General features: G+C 46.0%; 1 protein-coding gene and 1 long non-coding RNA gene across 4 annotated transcripts in view; one reads left to right on the forward strand and one right to left on the reverse strand.

Moving 5' to 3' along the window:
* Slc14a2 (solute carrier family 14 member 2) overlaps positions 1-13,574 on the reverse strand; it is a 420,044-nt gene that overhangs the window by 95,949 nt on the left and 310,521 nt on the right. The gene's annotated exons all lie outside the window — the stretch shown is intronic.
* On the forward strand, positions 249-2,974 carry LOC144370115 (uncharacterized). Its single transcript, XR_013430055.1, has 3 exons — positions 249-543; positions 2,034-2,107; positions 2,604-2,974. It is a non-coding gene; the product is annotated as an uncharacterized LOC144370115 (long non-coding RNA).

Raw genomic sequence — 13,574 nt, forward strand, 5'->3', positions numbered from 1 at the left:
CAAGAGTTAGGGAGAAAATTCAGAGCTGGTCCCCTTATCTGTGCAGGGTGATTCTTTGGCCCTTTCTCTCCTTGATGGTGGTACAAGGGAGCACGTATATAAGTTGAGACAGGGGGATAGAGTGAGTCCCTTCTAGATCTCCTCAAATCCTCAGCTCCAATAAGTCACCAGACTCCCATTGACCAGATAAGACTGCAACCTTGGTTGTCACTTGAAAGCATGTCACACAGACAGACAATAAACATACTTGGAAATCTTCCCAGCTTCTAGCCCTCACCAACACGTCTCATGAACCTGACCTGGGCAAAGCTAGAAGCATTCTCAAGCCAAGCTGCCCTGCAGTTACCAGTTAGTGGACAGAGAATCTTCCCACCTCCAGGATTCATTTTTTAATACACTGAAGTAATGAGAGGCAAGATTTGTAGGTACCCCAGGTTGAGGAGGAGATTGAACAGGAATCAGAGATCAGCAAATTGCTGGATGATGCATTAACCGGGGGAGGAGAGACAGTCACAAGGAAAGAAGTCTGGCAAGGAGGCTGGGGTGAGTGGTGACATGGATGTGGTGTGTGTGTGTGTGTGTGTGTGTGTGTGTGTGTGTGTGTACATGTTGGGGTAACAGTAGGGAAGAGTAGCCATTACTTTTCTATTTAGAGGATTTTTAAGTGTTCCCAAGTTTTAGGGGATCTGGCTAAGTTTCTGTGCATATGGGAGGATTATTCTACTTTCTTCCATGAACACAGTGTATCATGATGGTTAAGAACACATGCTCTGAAGTAGACTATTTGAATTTAAAACCTGGGCCTGCTACTTCTAGTTGTGTCCCTTGGGAAAACTCTCTAAATTCATCAAATATCAGTTTCCCTGTCTGTAGAATGGGTGATCAGAGAAGTGACAGTATGGAGTTGGGACTGCTGAGTCCCCAGCACAGGGTAGGAAATTCAAAGTTACCATGACTGTTCCTTGTTTTGTTATTTGAACTGATATTAGGTTATTCCACATTATTTCCTTCCCTGAAAAAGTGGGTAAACCATCTAAAGTTCTTACTTCTGCAACAGAAGTGACCCACCCCTGCTTTGTTTCCTTAAGGAGCAGTGCTCTGTCATTGAAGCAAAACCCACATCTTTCCTTAACTCATCCTCCACTTGACACTCTGGTGCCTTGTGACTTTGCATGGGGACAGAGCTGGAGCTGAAGAGCCAGGGCAAAAGGGCAAGGCGAGAGTCAGGGCTGGCTGGGATGATTTATAACAGCAGAGTGACCCCTTAGGAGGAGGAGGTAGAGGGCCATCACATTCACTGGCATTTCTTCCTGTCCTGGAAGGGCGCTCTGCCTGGGGAGACGAGGGTCAGGGCACACTGCTGCAGCCCTGGAGAGCAGCTAGAGGCTGCAGGTGGGTAGGAACTTATATCTGTGGGGGAGAGCATCCTGGAGGCCTGGGGATAGCTTGAGTTCCACCACTGGCTAAATGTGGAACCCTGGGTGAGTTGCCTCACGTTTGAGGGTCTCAGTGTCATCTGTCAGACTGATGACCACCATGGCAGTTGAATTGTGCATGTATTTGTATGGGTTCAGTCAGATGCATTCACAGGGTGTCTAGTCACCTCTCTGTAATTCACGAGTTGGTAGCTGGCAAGTGTAGGAAAGGCTTCAAGGACCACTCCTGACACCCACTGTGCAGATGGTTTCTGTGTGGAGCAGAAGGGAACCTGCAGTGTGGGGTGGTGCATGCTTGTGTCCTGCCATGCCCGGCCCTGGAAGTGGATGGGAGAGAGAAACAAAGGTTCTAAAATGCATGGATCCAGAAGCTGCTTGGTAGGAAATTCCTCCATTCATCAGGTGTGTGAAGTCATAAGCAGAGGATTCTCATCACTGCCTCGTCAAAGTGAAAGTTCTCTCTTGTCAAGAATATACTCAATCATGCAAAGTAATACAATTACAAATGCACTATTCATCTTGTTTCTTTTTTGATGGGAATTACTGACATAGAATTTATCAGAATCCCCATGTTTAAATGTCTTGCTGATTTGACAGGAAATACCGACATTGATGGAGATAACATAAAACTCATTATACGCCACTACAATGAGGACATCGATGACAATCTGGTTAGTAAGTTTCATAAATTCAAAGAGCATTTTAGATTTGTCGCTATAATAGAAAAATTGAAATGCCCTGAAAATCTCATAGCTCATATATGAAAGATATTCGAAAGAGGTTTTTGCAAAGGTAATAGCAATCCCGAAAATTCACATGGCATTACCGATGACAAATTACAAGGCTGAAAGACACCTTTCCAAACTGTGAATAATAAAGTACAAAATTTGATCAACTCGTTAGAGGGGAGACTGAATTATCTTCTTATTCTCTCTATAAAACTAATATTGAAAAATTATAGTCATTTAAAGATGATCAAAGCATTTGTAGCTAAAAAAATGTAGAAGGAAAATATTACAGATGTGCTAGTTGTTCTAGATTGGGTGTTGCCTGTGGGATTTGTCAGCTGCTTAAAATGTGTAGTTTGTAGTGACTTTTCTCTTTCTTGGTTAAATTCCACTTTCGAACATAATTTATGATTCATAATTTTGAATTCTTGTGTTTCAGGAGATTCCCCGTAGTTCATAAAAGTTTCGGTCCTCACAGACTGGGTCTGCCCTGTGTCTCCTCAGCCTGCACAGAGCACCACTCTCTCTCCCAGCTGCACGCTAGCCTGTGGCTGCCACCACAGGGGACATGGGAACAGGGTGGCATTGTTGAAGCACTCACCACAACCAGTGGGGAATGTGGCTCTTGCTGACATCACACATCCATGAAGACCACCTGCCTCTTATTCTACCAAGGGCAAAACTTTTTGTCACGCCGACTCAAAGGGCCCCCAAACCACCTTCCCACAAACCGTCTTGTCAGGGCCTGGCTGGGCCCTGCCAGCCCCCCTACATTTCCTTTTAATAAAATTTAATGTTTTCATTTTCAAAGACCTAGAAAATCCAAACACTTTTTAAAAGCCCTGAGGAACTATAAAAATTAATAGCACAGGGATAATTTCTTTTTCAGTGGCGACTCAATTAAACCTGCCAAAGTCAGACAGTGTGATTTAAATGCACCACTCGCAGGGGGACCAGAGCTGAGCAGGCAAACAGGGAATGAAACAATAATATTTACCAATTACCCTCTTGGATGTTTCCCACCCGGCCCCTTCCCCCCAGGGAGAATTTTTTCCTTCCCTCCCTCCTCTCTGGGGGCCAGGGCTCAGCATCCCTAATTGTTTTCTCCTTGAATGGCCACATTGCTATCAACAAGTGACTGAACTTCTTCTTCTCTCAGGGTAATGGAAAAATACCACCCGGGCTGGCTGCCCGGGGCAACAGGCCACATGGACATCATCCCGAATGTGGGGCTGAGCTCAACTTTGGAAGAATAGTTCCAAGTTCATCCCAGCCAGACACTCCAGCCAGACCAGACATCTCACATTCCATGCTGAGTCCTGCCCTGGGGCACTTGCTTCTGCTGTTCCTCCCATCAGGATGTCCCTCTCTCCTAGGCATTGAACCTTTACCCCTGAGCGCTTAACTCCTAGATTTTCTTTGAGGCCCCTGTCAAGATGGAGTTCTTTTGGGGAAGCTTTCCTGGAAAAGCCCATAGTCATGTAGTTTCCCCCCTTACTCTATCTGCTTTCAGATTTCCTCCTTCAAATCAACTGCACCTTTTCTTAATTATGTTGGGGGCTGTCTGGACACTGCTCCAGAGCTTTCCACATACAGTCTTACACCCTGCTTCTCGCTCCTGCTGGACTGTCAGTTCCACAGAGGCAGGACCTCCTCTGTATGCACCCTTCGCATGGTTCAGTGCATTTAGTTTGGGGTTCTGCATCCCACCAAAGCTTTCTAATTGCATTTGAGCAGGAATGGAGAATTTTGACATTTTCTCTATACCAGGAGAGATTGTCTGCCTCAGGAAATAGGTACAGGTACAAGGAGCTCAGTGCTGTGATTTTTAGACAGAAAAAATTAAAAAAAAAAAAAAGAAAACAAAACCTGAGAACAATGTTCATCAATGAAGAATGAGTAAGAAAAAGGAAAATATAGTGATTTGTCACAAAGCATTAAAATAAAGAAATGGAGTTGAATCCTTAATATGTATAGATCTCTGAGACAGAAATGTTTGAGACAATATGTTTGTTACAATGCAATTACCTAAACTCAGCATCTCACCAGCCAGTACTACATAGTGTTCTATGGATCCATACGAACACAGGCATATATGAATATGGGGGTGAGGAATAGATCCATGCAGTTCATAGTGGGGGGCTACTGCCAGAGTGGAAAGAAGGGGAATGGGGAGTAGGACCCAAGAGTTTTTGATTCCTCTAGATGTTTTTTTTTCTTTCCACTATAAAAATCTGGTGCAAATAAAAGGCGGTTAACATTCGGCATTGGTGCTTGGTGAGGTCGTGAGTGTCGGTGAGGTAGAGATGGTAGGACCTGCCTCTGAGTTCTTTTGGCACAGCACATGGCTGGACCCATTCCCACCTCCTCTGCAATGGGCCGCAGCTGGGTGACCTCAGGCAGGTTGGAGAATGTAGGAGGAGGTGATGGATGGCACCTTGAAATCGGGCCCTTGGAACACCCAGCCTGGGGTCAGCAGCCCTGGCAGGGGAAACCAGCTGTTGGTTTTGTTGTCACCCCTTGCAAGGAGCATCCCCAGACAAAGCTGGACTGTACTGTAGAGAAGGAAGGAAGACCCCTGAGCAAAGTTCCAGGATCTTCTGCTGCCTATGGATGATGGTGGGCCCCACACACAGGTGCTTTGCCCTTTGACTCACCTTGGTTGACTTTCTTACTGTCCCTGAAATATATCTGGCTCATTCCTGATTTGGTGGAATGTCCTCACTACAGCTTCTGCTTTTATAGCACGTATTCAACTATAGAACCCTCTGCCTAGCTCAAGTCTCTGTTCCTGGTGACTGTGCTCCTACCCGCTCTCATTCCCTGCCCCCTCCTTCCTTCCCAGTACTGTTCTCTGCAGGGCTTCTTTTGACTCTAGCCACCCTGGTGACAGGGACAATGCTTTATCTTTGTATCTCTCTGTCAGCGAATGACATACATTGACTATCTTGGTGCTAAGCAGAAAGGATGAGAATAACAGCATCTAACCCCATGTTCCTCTGGGAGTCTGATGGGTTTACTACATTGTTCTTCTCACTCAGTTAAAAGGTTCCACTTCGACTACTCCTTTCAGTTTTTCCCACTCTGCCATTTCTTGCCTCCTGAGTGCTCTGTGTCTCTCCCCACCCCTGGGATTTCAGTGCTTCCTGCCCCACACTGTGGCAGTTTACGTGCCTTGTTTTTTTTCTTTTATAATAAAACCCTGCCAGGGAATTGAGTATATTTAGCTTGCAATCCCTGTGCTGTCTTTCTGGCTAGCACAATACTGGGCACAGAAGGGAACTTAGACATCCCTGTTGATGGGTCGGGAAGACAGAATCCTTAGGATAACCATGGCTGGCCACAATTAAATATATAATTCAAAATAGCTAGTAGAGAAGAGTTGGAGTGTTTCCTACACAAGGGTGATGGATATGCTAATTATCCTGATCTGATCATTACATGTTGTATACATATGCTGAAATGTCACACTGGACCCCACAAATAGGTACAATTATTATGAGTCAATTAAACATGAAAAATATTAAACACCTAAGAATGTAGAGAGTACTGGTTTCCCAGTCCTTGAGGACTGCACAGCAAGCAAAGAGCCTGCCTGCTGTCACCTACACTTTCCTGAGCACTTGCAGGTGCAGGCCTGATGTCATAGTCTATTGTAGCAGAAAGCTGGCTAAGCTCAGGTTTGATATGTTATTTTGCATTTATTTGAAATACATGGAAATGCTTTCTTTTTGTAAGAGTATCCTAAAGATCTCTCATGTGCATGAAGTTTTTATACTTAATGCTGGCAATAGTAGCATGGGTGGTGTGCTACCAGTGTGCCCCTCTATGTTACAAACAACTGCCAACATCACTTTTGGATCGCACACCCAACTCATTTTTGAATCTAACTGTATATGGATTGCATGCAAGGTCATAGGTACGTATATAAAAATCATATTGCACAAATATCAATACGGAATTCTAAGCAGCTAGAAAATATAATAACACACATTATCTTGTTTAATCTTTACATGGATTCCATGATTTCGGTACTTAGCATTATCTTCATTTTGCAGAAAAGGAAACCAAGATAAGGAATGATTAAGTAAATTGCTCATGATCACTTAGCTGGTAGGTGACCAAGGTAAGACTTGAACTCAGGTCTGCTTGAAGGCCTTGCTCTCTATGCTCTGCTGGAGGAATCTAAACAGTGCAGGGAGGGAGGTCTGTCAGGAACACTAATGAGAAAATTTCTCCTTTAGGGGCAAGAGTGTAAAAGGCTCCTTTTATCTCTACAGGCCTATGATGTGGTCTCTGGGGTTTTTAGGCAAACACTGAAACACAATAAGGCGGGTCCTGGGGACTGAATGCCAGTGTCCCCCAAATTCATGTTAAAATCTCAATCCCCTTAAGTTGATGATGAGGGGCTTTAGAGAGATGATTAGGTTAGGAGGGAGGTCCTCTGGTGAACGGGATTAGTGCTCTCATAAAAGGGACACTAAATAGCTATCTTGCCCCTTTCATCAAGTGAGGTTTTAACAAGGAGAAGATGCATCTGAAGCCGAGAATAGGGCCCTCTCTAGAATCCAACCATGCTGGCACCCTTGACCTCAGACTTTCAGCCTCCAGAACTGTGAGAAATAAATTTATTTTATTTATAAGCAATCTGAACTCTGGTAATTTGTTATGGAAGTCTGCATGGATTAAGACAGTGGGCCACCCTATGCAAGGCCAAAATATGGTATTAGGCAGACAAATAATCAGGCGAGATTAAGAGGGTGAGGATGGTTTATACCTCTGAATCCTTATTTTCTTTGCAATTTGTCTTGGTACCTTTAAAGGTACCCTAGCCTTTGGGGACTCAAGTGGCTGATCTATCATGATAAAGGGACACAAAACAACCAAATGGAGAAGATTGGCACTAGAGCCCTCCAATCCTTTACTCAGTTTCTTGACTCTTTTTTACCCATAATAAAATAATTTTTTTTCCTACTGCCTCTAGAGATTCAGAGATGGCCGGAATTTTGATGAGATAGGAAGTGTCCATTTTGAATTGGGTCAGTTTCTGAATATTCACGTAACCAAGAAGAATCTGTTCAGTTTTTCTTTCTGTAGATGGTATCACGGAAGTCAAAGGCAGACTCTTTCAAATATGAAACTACATTATACTATTGAATTTCTAAATAATGAATGTTCCCTTTTCTCAATGAATGCCTCATAGAATCTTGACACACCCCTTAGAAGGACATGCCACCCTTTCTGTCTGACCTTGCAATTGCTGTCACCAGCCTAGTGCAAACATTGCAGCTGAGAAATCAGAAATATGAATGAACGAATGAATTTGATCATAGTCACAAAATGACTCATTCAATTTGGTCCTAGTTAGTGAGTATTTATTGAGTAACTACTATGTGCTGGGTATCAGAAAGGCTCCAGGCACATTTGCACTTTCAAATCCATCTCAGGAAAAAGGAGCCTCTGACCAAAGAACTGAATGCTTAGAATTAGGTACTGGTGATCTATATTCTTTCAGTTGGAAATTGCCCAGAGACCACTAAAATCTCACATCGTAGACAAATGTCTACTCAACCAGCATATAGAGGGCCAGCCCTGAACAGACGCCCGGGTTTCAAGACGTCAGGAAATGGGGAGTTTAGAGATATCACCCTAAAGTACCAGATTCTCCATCGCCCCTCTCTTGTCAACACACCCTTTTCTCCCTGGATTTGGTCTTACACCCTGCCTGCTGATTTCTTTGTTGTCTTTTCATTCCTGCCATGTTGGGCAGGGGGCACCCTCTTATTTCCCCCATCACCTCCCCCCACCCCATCCTTCCCAGCACAAAGTTCCATTCTTCATTAATGCTATTTTAAAGCCAGCTCGGAGCTGTTTTCCAGATGTGGCCATGCGCAGACAGTAATTGTGCTCTGTGATCCCTTCCAGCTGCTCCTGACTCTTGCCAACAACCCCAGCACCCCCTCGCAGCCCCAGGAGTCCATGTTTGGGGGCTGCAAATTAGGGCAAACGTTGTAAAATGATCATGTGCTACACACGGCCTTCCCCACAAGAATTATGGACTTTATAACTGAGCTAATTGGCATTGGGTCTTGCCTGAAAGGTCGGCAGAGTGGCAGAGAAGCAGGATCTTTGTAAATTGATCGGTTGGCTCCCCCTGCTTCCCCCAACTCCCTTTCCCGTTTTGAAATATGGCCTACCTGCCCTGCGGAATTGCTGACTCTTGTAAATTACCGCTTTGACCGTATGGGACTGTGACACATTGTTTCACATCGCGTGTGGAAAGCAGGCAGGGACGCTTAGGGGGTGCATAATTATACCCTGCAAATTCTTCTCCCTTCCTCAAAGCTTCAGCCTTTGTGCACCTTCGTAAAGCGGGACATTGTAATGCTCTTGACCTTCAAATCAAGTGTGATTTATCTAAGGGTCGTTAGCATTCAGCCTTTGCCTTATTTATTTATTTTTCTCCAAATGCATGAGTTTCCCGTTGCGTGATCTCGTGGTCCGTAGACCCTTTCCTTTCTGTTCTTTTCAGAAGGGAACCCGTGTATGGCCCTTTTTCATTCCACAAATTCTTGCTGAGCATTTTATAGGTAGGATACAAGGCTGAGTTGGGGAGGAAGAAATGGTTATATGCTGGAATCAGAAACATTACGTTCTGTAGATGGAGGGGTCCCTTCCTGCTTGGAATCGAAGCCTATGGTTTCAAAATCTGCCCACCCCACCTGGTGCACCCTGTTTGGGGCTAGGCAGTGGAAGTCCCTGTTGGCATCTGGAGGAACAGCTGATTCAACTTGGGGCTCTGGCCCCACTCTCCCTTTTAGTTCTTAGTAAAGGGACCCTGAAACCACCCCCCCTGTGCACATGCCCACCCACTCTGCCTACAACTTCAGACTGATCTTGGGTCTTTTGAATCTCAACTACAGATCAATTCCTGGTTGTGATCCCTGTTCAATTATCATTGCTGCCCATTGATTCTTTAGCCCACATGAACTTCCTGGACCCCCACTAGAGCAGAGAGGCTGCAGGCACAGGGCTTAAGTTGTTCAAGGAAATGGAAAAAAAAAAAAGAGAATTTGAAGTTTCATGGGGCCACAATGCCACAGCGAGTCTGAAAACCATATGTAAGTACTCCTTAAAAAAATATGGAAAATCTATTGGGGTGTGGATTTGTGGATTCATTTAACTTTCTTTTGGTACTAGGGATTGAACCCAGGGCCATTTTACCACTGAGGCACATCTCCAGCCCTTTTTTATTTTATTTTTTAAATTTTGAGACAGGGTCTTGCTACATTGCTGAGGCTGACTTTGAATTGCAATCCTCCTGCCTCAGCCTCCCGAGCTGCTGGGATTACAGGCCTACACCACCATGATGTCCAGCTGTGAATTTATTTAGAAACGTGTCCCCAGCATCCCTTCCTCACACACAGCACAATTAGCCACCTGGGTCTCTTTCTGAGCCAGGGAAGAAAAAAAAGTCCTGCTCTGGTGTTTCCTGAGCTGGAACTGCACACAGAGCCTCAGAGTTTAGTTCACAGGTCAGAGTTCAACTGTCCCATTCCTTGCTTCTCCTTCTGATTGGTCCTGGCCCTAGGAGCCTTGAATTCATGTGTTGAGAGCTTCCTGTGTCTTTGTCACTGAGGATCACCACTATAGAAACCTGTGGCTGTGTCCTCCCTCTCTGCCACTCTCATTTGGAGAGGCCAAGCTCCCTAATGGGACACAGTCAATGATTCCTTTCCAGAACCCAGTTTCCCCTGATGTCACAGTCTGTTCCCAGGCTTTCCATTTTGGTGCAGTGACTTACACCATCCTCCAGCTCATGGGCACCTGGCATGCTGGCTGGGCAAAGCTATGGTGTCCAGGAAATCATTACCCATCAATGGGCCTGTGCAGTCTCCAATCACCAGGAGCTAGGAGTCAAGGCAGAAGGCACCTGCCTCTGTTTAGGAGGGAGTCATGGAACCTCTGGAAGTGCTAGCTCTCAAAGTCACTGCCCTGCCACCCTCTGGACAAATCTTTCTTTCCAAGAGCACACTCCTTCCTGTATATTTCTGCTCCCCCACGTGCTCATCTTGCAGCCTCCATACTCAATAGGCCTCAAGCAGTGGACCTCCCTTCCTCTGGCTGTCAAAGTAGAGACAATGCCAGAGAAATTCCTTGGCTTGTGCTAAAACCAAAGGCCGGGCCTAGCAGAACCTGGTCAGAAGGGAGCCCTGCAAATGGCCCCAGCTCTGTTGCTCCAACAGCAGTAGATATTTTCTTGCTGGTGAGCTCGGAGCCCTCGGCCCCCATCTGTGCAGCTCTGCGCTTTGAGCACCGCGCTGCAGCTTTTCCTTGAGAGGTTTTCACAAGTTCAGAGCAGTCCTGGGTATCGGGGAGCTGAAATTATTTTTACCCATGTGCAGCTGAAATAGCCATCTGCCACCACACCGCCCAGTTCCCCACTGCGTTTAAAATCCATCTGGAGTTCTTTTCCTTTTTGTTTCAATTCTCTATATTAAAAAAAATAAAATAAAATCAGTGTCTTGGTGCAAAGGAAGGTGTCGTTTCTTCATGTCTTTTCTATCTCTGGTGAATCTGTAAGGATGGATTTGGGGTGGTATGTTGCTTATTCTCAGTCCCGTGATTGTTGTTGGAGGCTTCTGGCTGTTCCTTATTCTAGGCATGTCCGTTTTCCTCCATGTCAATATAATCCACAGCTCAGCTCATGTCGCCCCCTCCATGAAGCCTTCCTAATTACTTCAGCCTCCCTTCCCTGAAATCTCCATAATGGAAATGGCAGTTTCTTAGCACTCAGTCTTCCATGTTCGTCTATTTTTCTCAGCTGTGTGGACTCTGTGTCTTTCTCAGCCTGGTAACAACCGGGACTGTGCCCTGTGTTGATCTGTAGTCACCACACAACACAGCTTAGGAGGAGGCTCCCGTTAGAATCCTGAAATGCCTTTTGCTCCCTTCCTCTTCCCAAAGGCTGCTCAGATTCTTCCCTGAACATCTCAACACTTATCTGTTGGGGTTCTGATAAGCGCCAGGCACTTTGGCAGATGCTGGGGATTTAGTGATGGATACGTCACAATCCTTACCTTCTAAGAGCCCACAGTCCTGTGGAGGAGGAGGCTGGAGGAAATATGAATATTTCAAAGTGCATCAGGAGAGAGAGTGATTAACACCATATGGAATCTTAAAATCAACATGGGATTTAAAAAACTTTAGTATTTGGACTTGAGGGTCAGGAAGAGGATGCCCAGGCACCAAAGTGGAAGGAATCTGGTGCACTTGGACAGCAGCCATGTGACTCTATGTAACTGAGACATAGGAGATGTGTGCAGTGCTGAAAGATGGTTCTGAAAGGCCCAGGGCCCAGGGCAGGGCAGTCTCTACTAGAGACTCCCATCTCAGGTTTCCTCAGTTATCATTCCAATTGCAATGGGTGTGTTGATTTGACGTTGTTTTGGTAGTGAGATCTGAGTTGGTCCTCTTCTATGGAAGTGGGATTTCCTTTGATTCCCCTTAAATTGTCCGTTGCTGTCTTTCTATGGAGTTAGGTGTAGTGGATCTCCCTGAAGCCCCCCTCTGCCTTCAGCCACATGACACACCATTTTTAAGAAGCTGGATACATATAGAAAGTACTGGAAACCCAAAGATAGATCCATCCCCTGCCTGTGTAACTTTGGACAATTGCTTTGCCTCCTTTGGGCCTCTGTCTTGGCACGAGGTGGATACGAGGCCCAACCACCACGGTGGCCAGAAGAGTCAGCATATTGCAAAGGCTTGGTACCCTGTGGGAAGGAGACAGCGGCTCCTCTCCCTCTCAGACTCCCTGGTCAGAACAAACTTCCAGTGGTGGGTGTCCCTGGGTCTCTCTTAGCAACTCATCTTACCCTTTTGCTGGCCCTTTTGCCTCTGCACAAGGCAGCACTGCTCATTAGGCATAACAAATTACCCACGCTCCACTGGGGTACGGCTGGAAGCTGCGAGGCAGCGTGGATTCCTCTCCCCTGCTTCCCTCCCTCTCCCGTTTCATGTTCACAAGTGTCTCCGGAACAAGCTGTCTCCTGTCTGGGGAAGGCAGAGCCCAGGCCCCACAGAGGTGGTACTTGGGATCTGAGAAGGCAGCTGTTCCATCCCTCTTCCCAAATGTTCCCACAGCCCAGCTGGCTCTGGCCCTGCCGTGGCTTGTGGCACATCTGAATCTCAATTGTCAGCACAAATTGTGATCCCAGCACATCAGAGCCCTTCTCCTGGGATGTCCAGTTCACTGGCTCCAGGTCTCCATTGGGGATTGGGGGGGTGGAGCATTGAGGAACTAGAAGCCCAGTTTATACTTCACTTGATTCTAGAAAATGGTGAAAGAGACTAACGTGGTCACATTTCTAGCCCTTGGCCACCGTTTTGCTTTCATTCCAGCGGTAACACATCCCAAATCCTGGGATGAAGAAAAGGGGATTGGCAGTGTAAGAAGGAGGATGGGGGAGAGAACAACCTTTGGCAACATCTTGGGGTTGGTCAGTAATGCCAGTCTGTGTTCACTCTCTGGGGACCCTTTTCATCTTTGTGAGATGCTCAGAACCTTCACAGTACCCACTGAAGATGCCCAGCCTGCCATTTAGGCCTGTCCCTTCCATCCAGGGTCCTACACATGCTGGCTCCATCTAGGTCACCAACAGGGACCTGAAGGGTCTCTAAATGAGGAAGCTGGAGACCTGCTTTCTAGTTCCCTAATCAAAAATCATTTCTGCTGGGCTCTGTACCCTCAGGTCTTCCTGAGCAGAATGATGGACACTGGCTGTTTTTCTTAATTAAAATTCCTCATATTATATCTTTCCACCCACTTTCATGGGGGTCATCTCCTTTTTATTGTCTCACGGACATTGTCATCCTCATTTTTTAAAGGTGAGTAGACAGAGAGTCAAGGAGTCTAAATAAGCCTAAGATCACAAGGTTGTCACCAGAGGGGTGGGATAGAAACTTGGATGCAGCCTGGAAGCAAGCTAGGAGCACCCATCCATTCCAGTACAGGCTGTGAGGGTCAGGCCTCCGTGGGGGCTGGAGGGAGCTGCTGTTGTCCTCTGGCTTGGTCTGTTCCCGAGTGGCTCGCCATCCATGACATAGCTCTCTTGGCTGAAGATACCCCAGGAGGCAGAGGAGCAGCTGCTGCAGGATGAGGGGGACTGGGAAGAGGTTGGGGTGCAGAACATTTTAGGGACATAAATTCAATCTTTAAATGTCCTTGAGGAAATTCTCCCTGGAAGGACATGTTAAAGGTAGGGACAGTGTTCTCTGGTATTCTAAGTAATGGGTTTCTAGACACCATGATGCCTCTGAAGCACAAATCAATAGCACATTGTCTCTTCTTTTTCTTTTTGCTTAGTGCAAGTAACAACATTCCTGGTTTCATAACTGGAAGCACTGG

The sequence above is a fragment of the Ictidomys tridecemlineatus genome, chromosome 13 (assembly GCF_052094955.1).
Source record: "Ictidomys tridecemlineatus isolate mIctTri1 chromosome 13, mIctTri1.hap1, whole genome shotgun sequence".
Taxonomy (NCBI): domain Eukaryota; kingdom Metazoa; phylum Chordata; class Mammalia; order Rodentia; family Sciuridae; genus Ictidomys; species Ictidomys tridecemlineatus.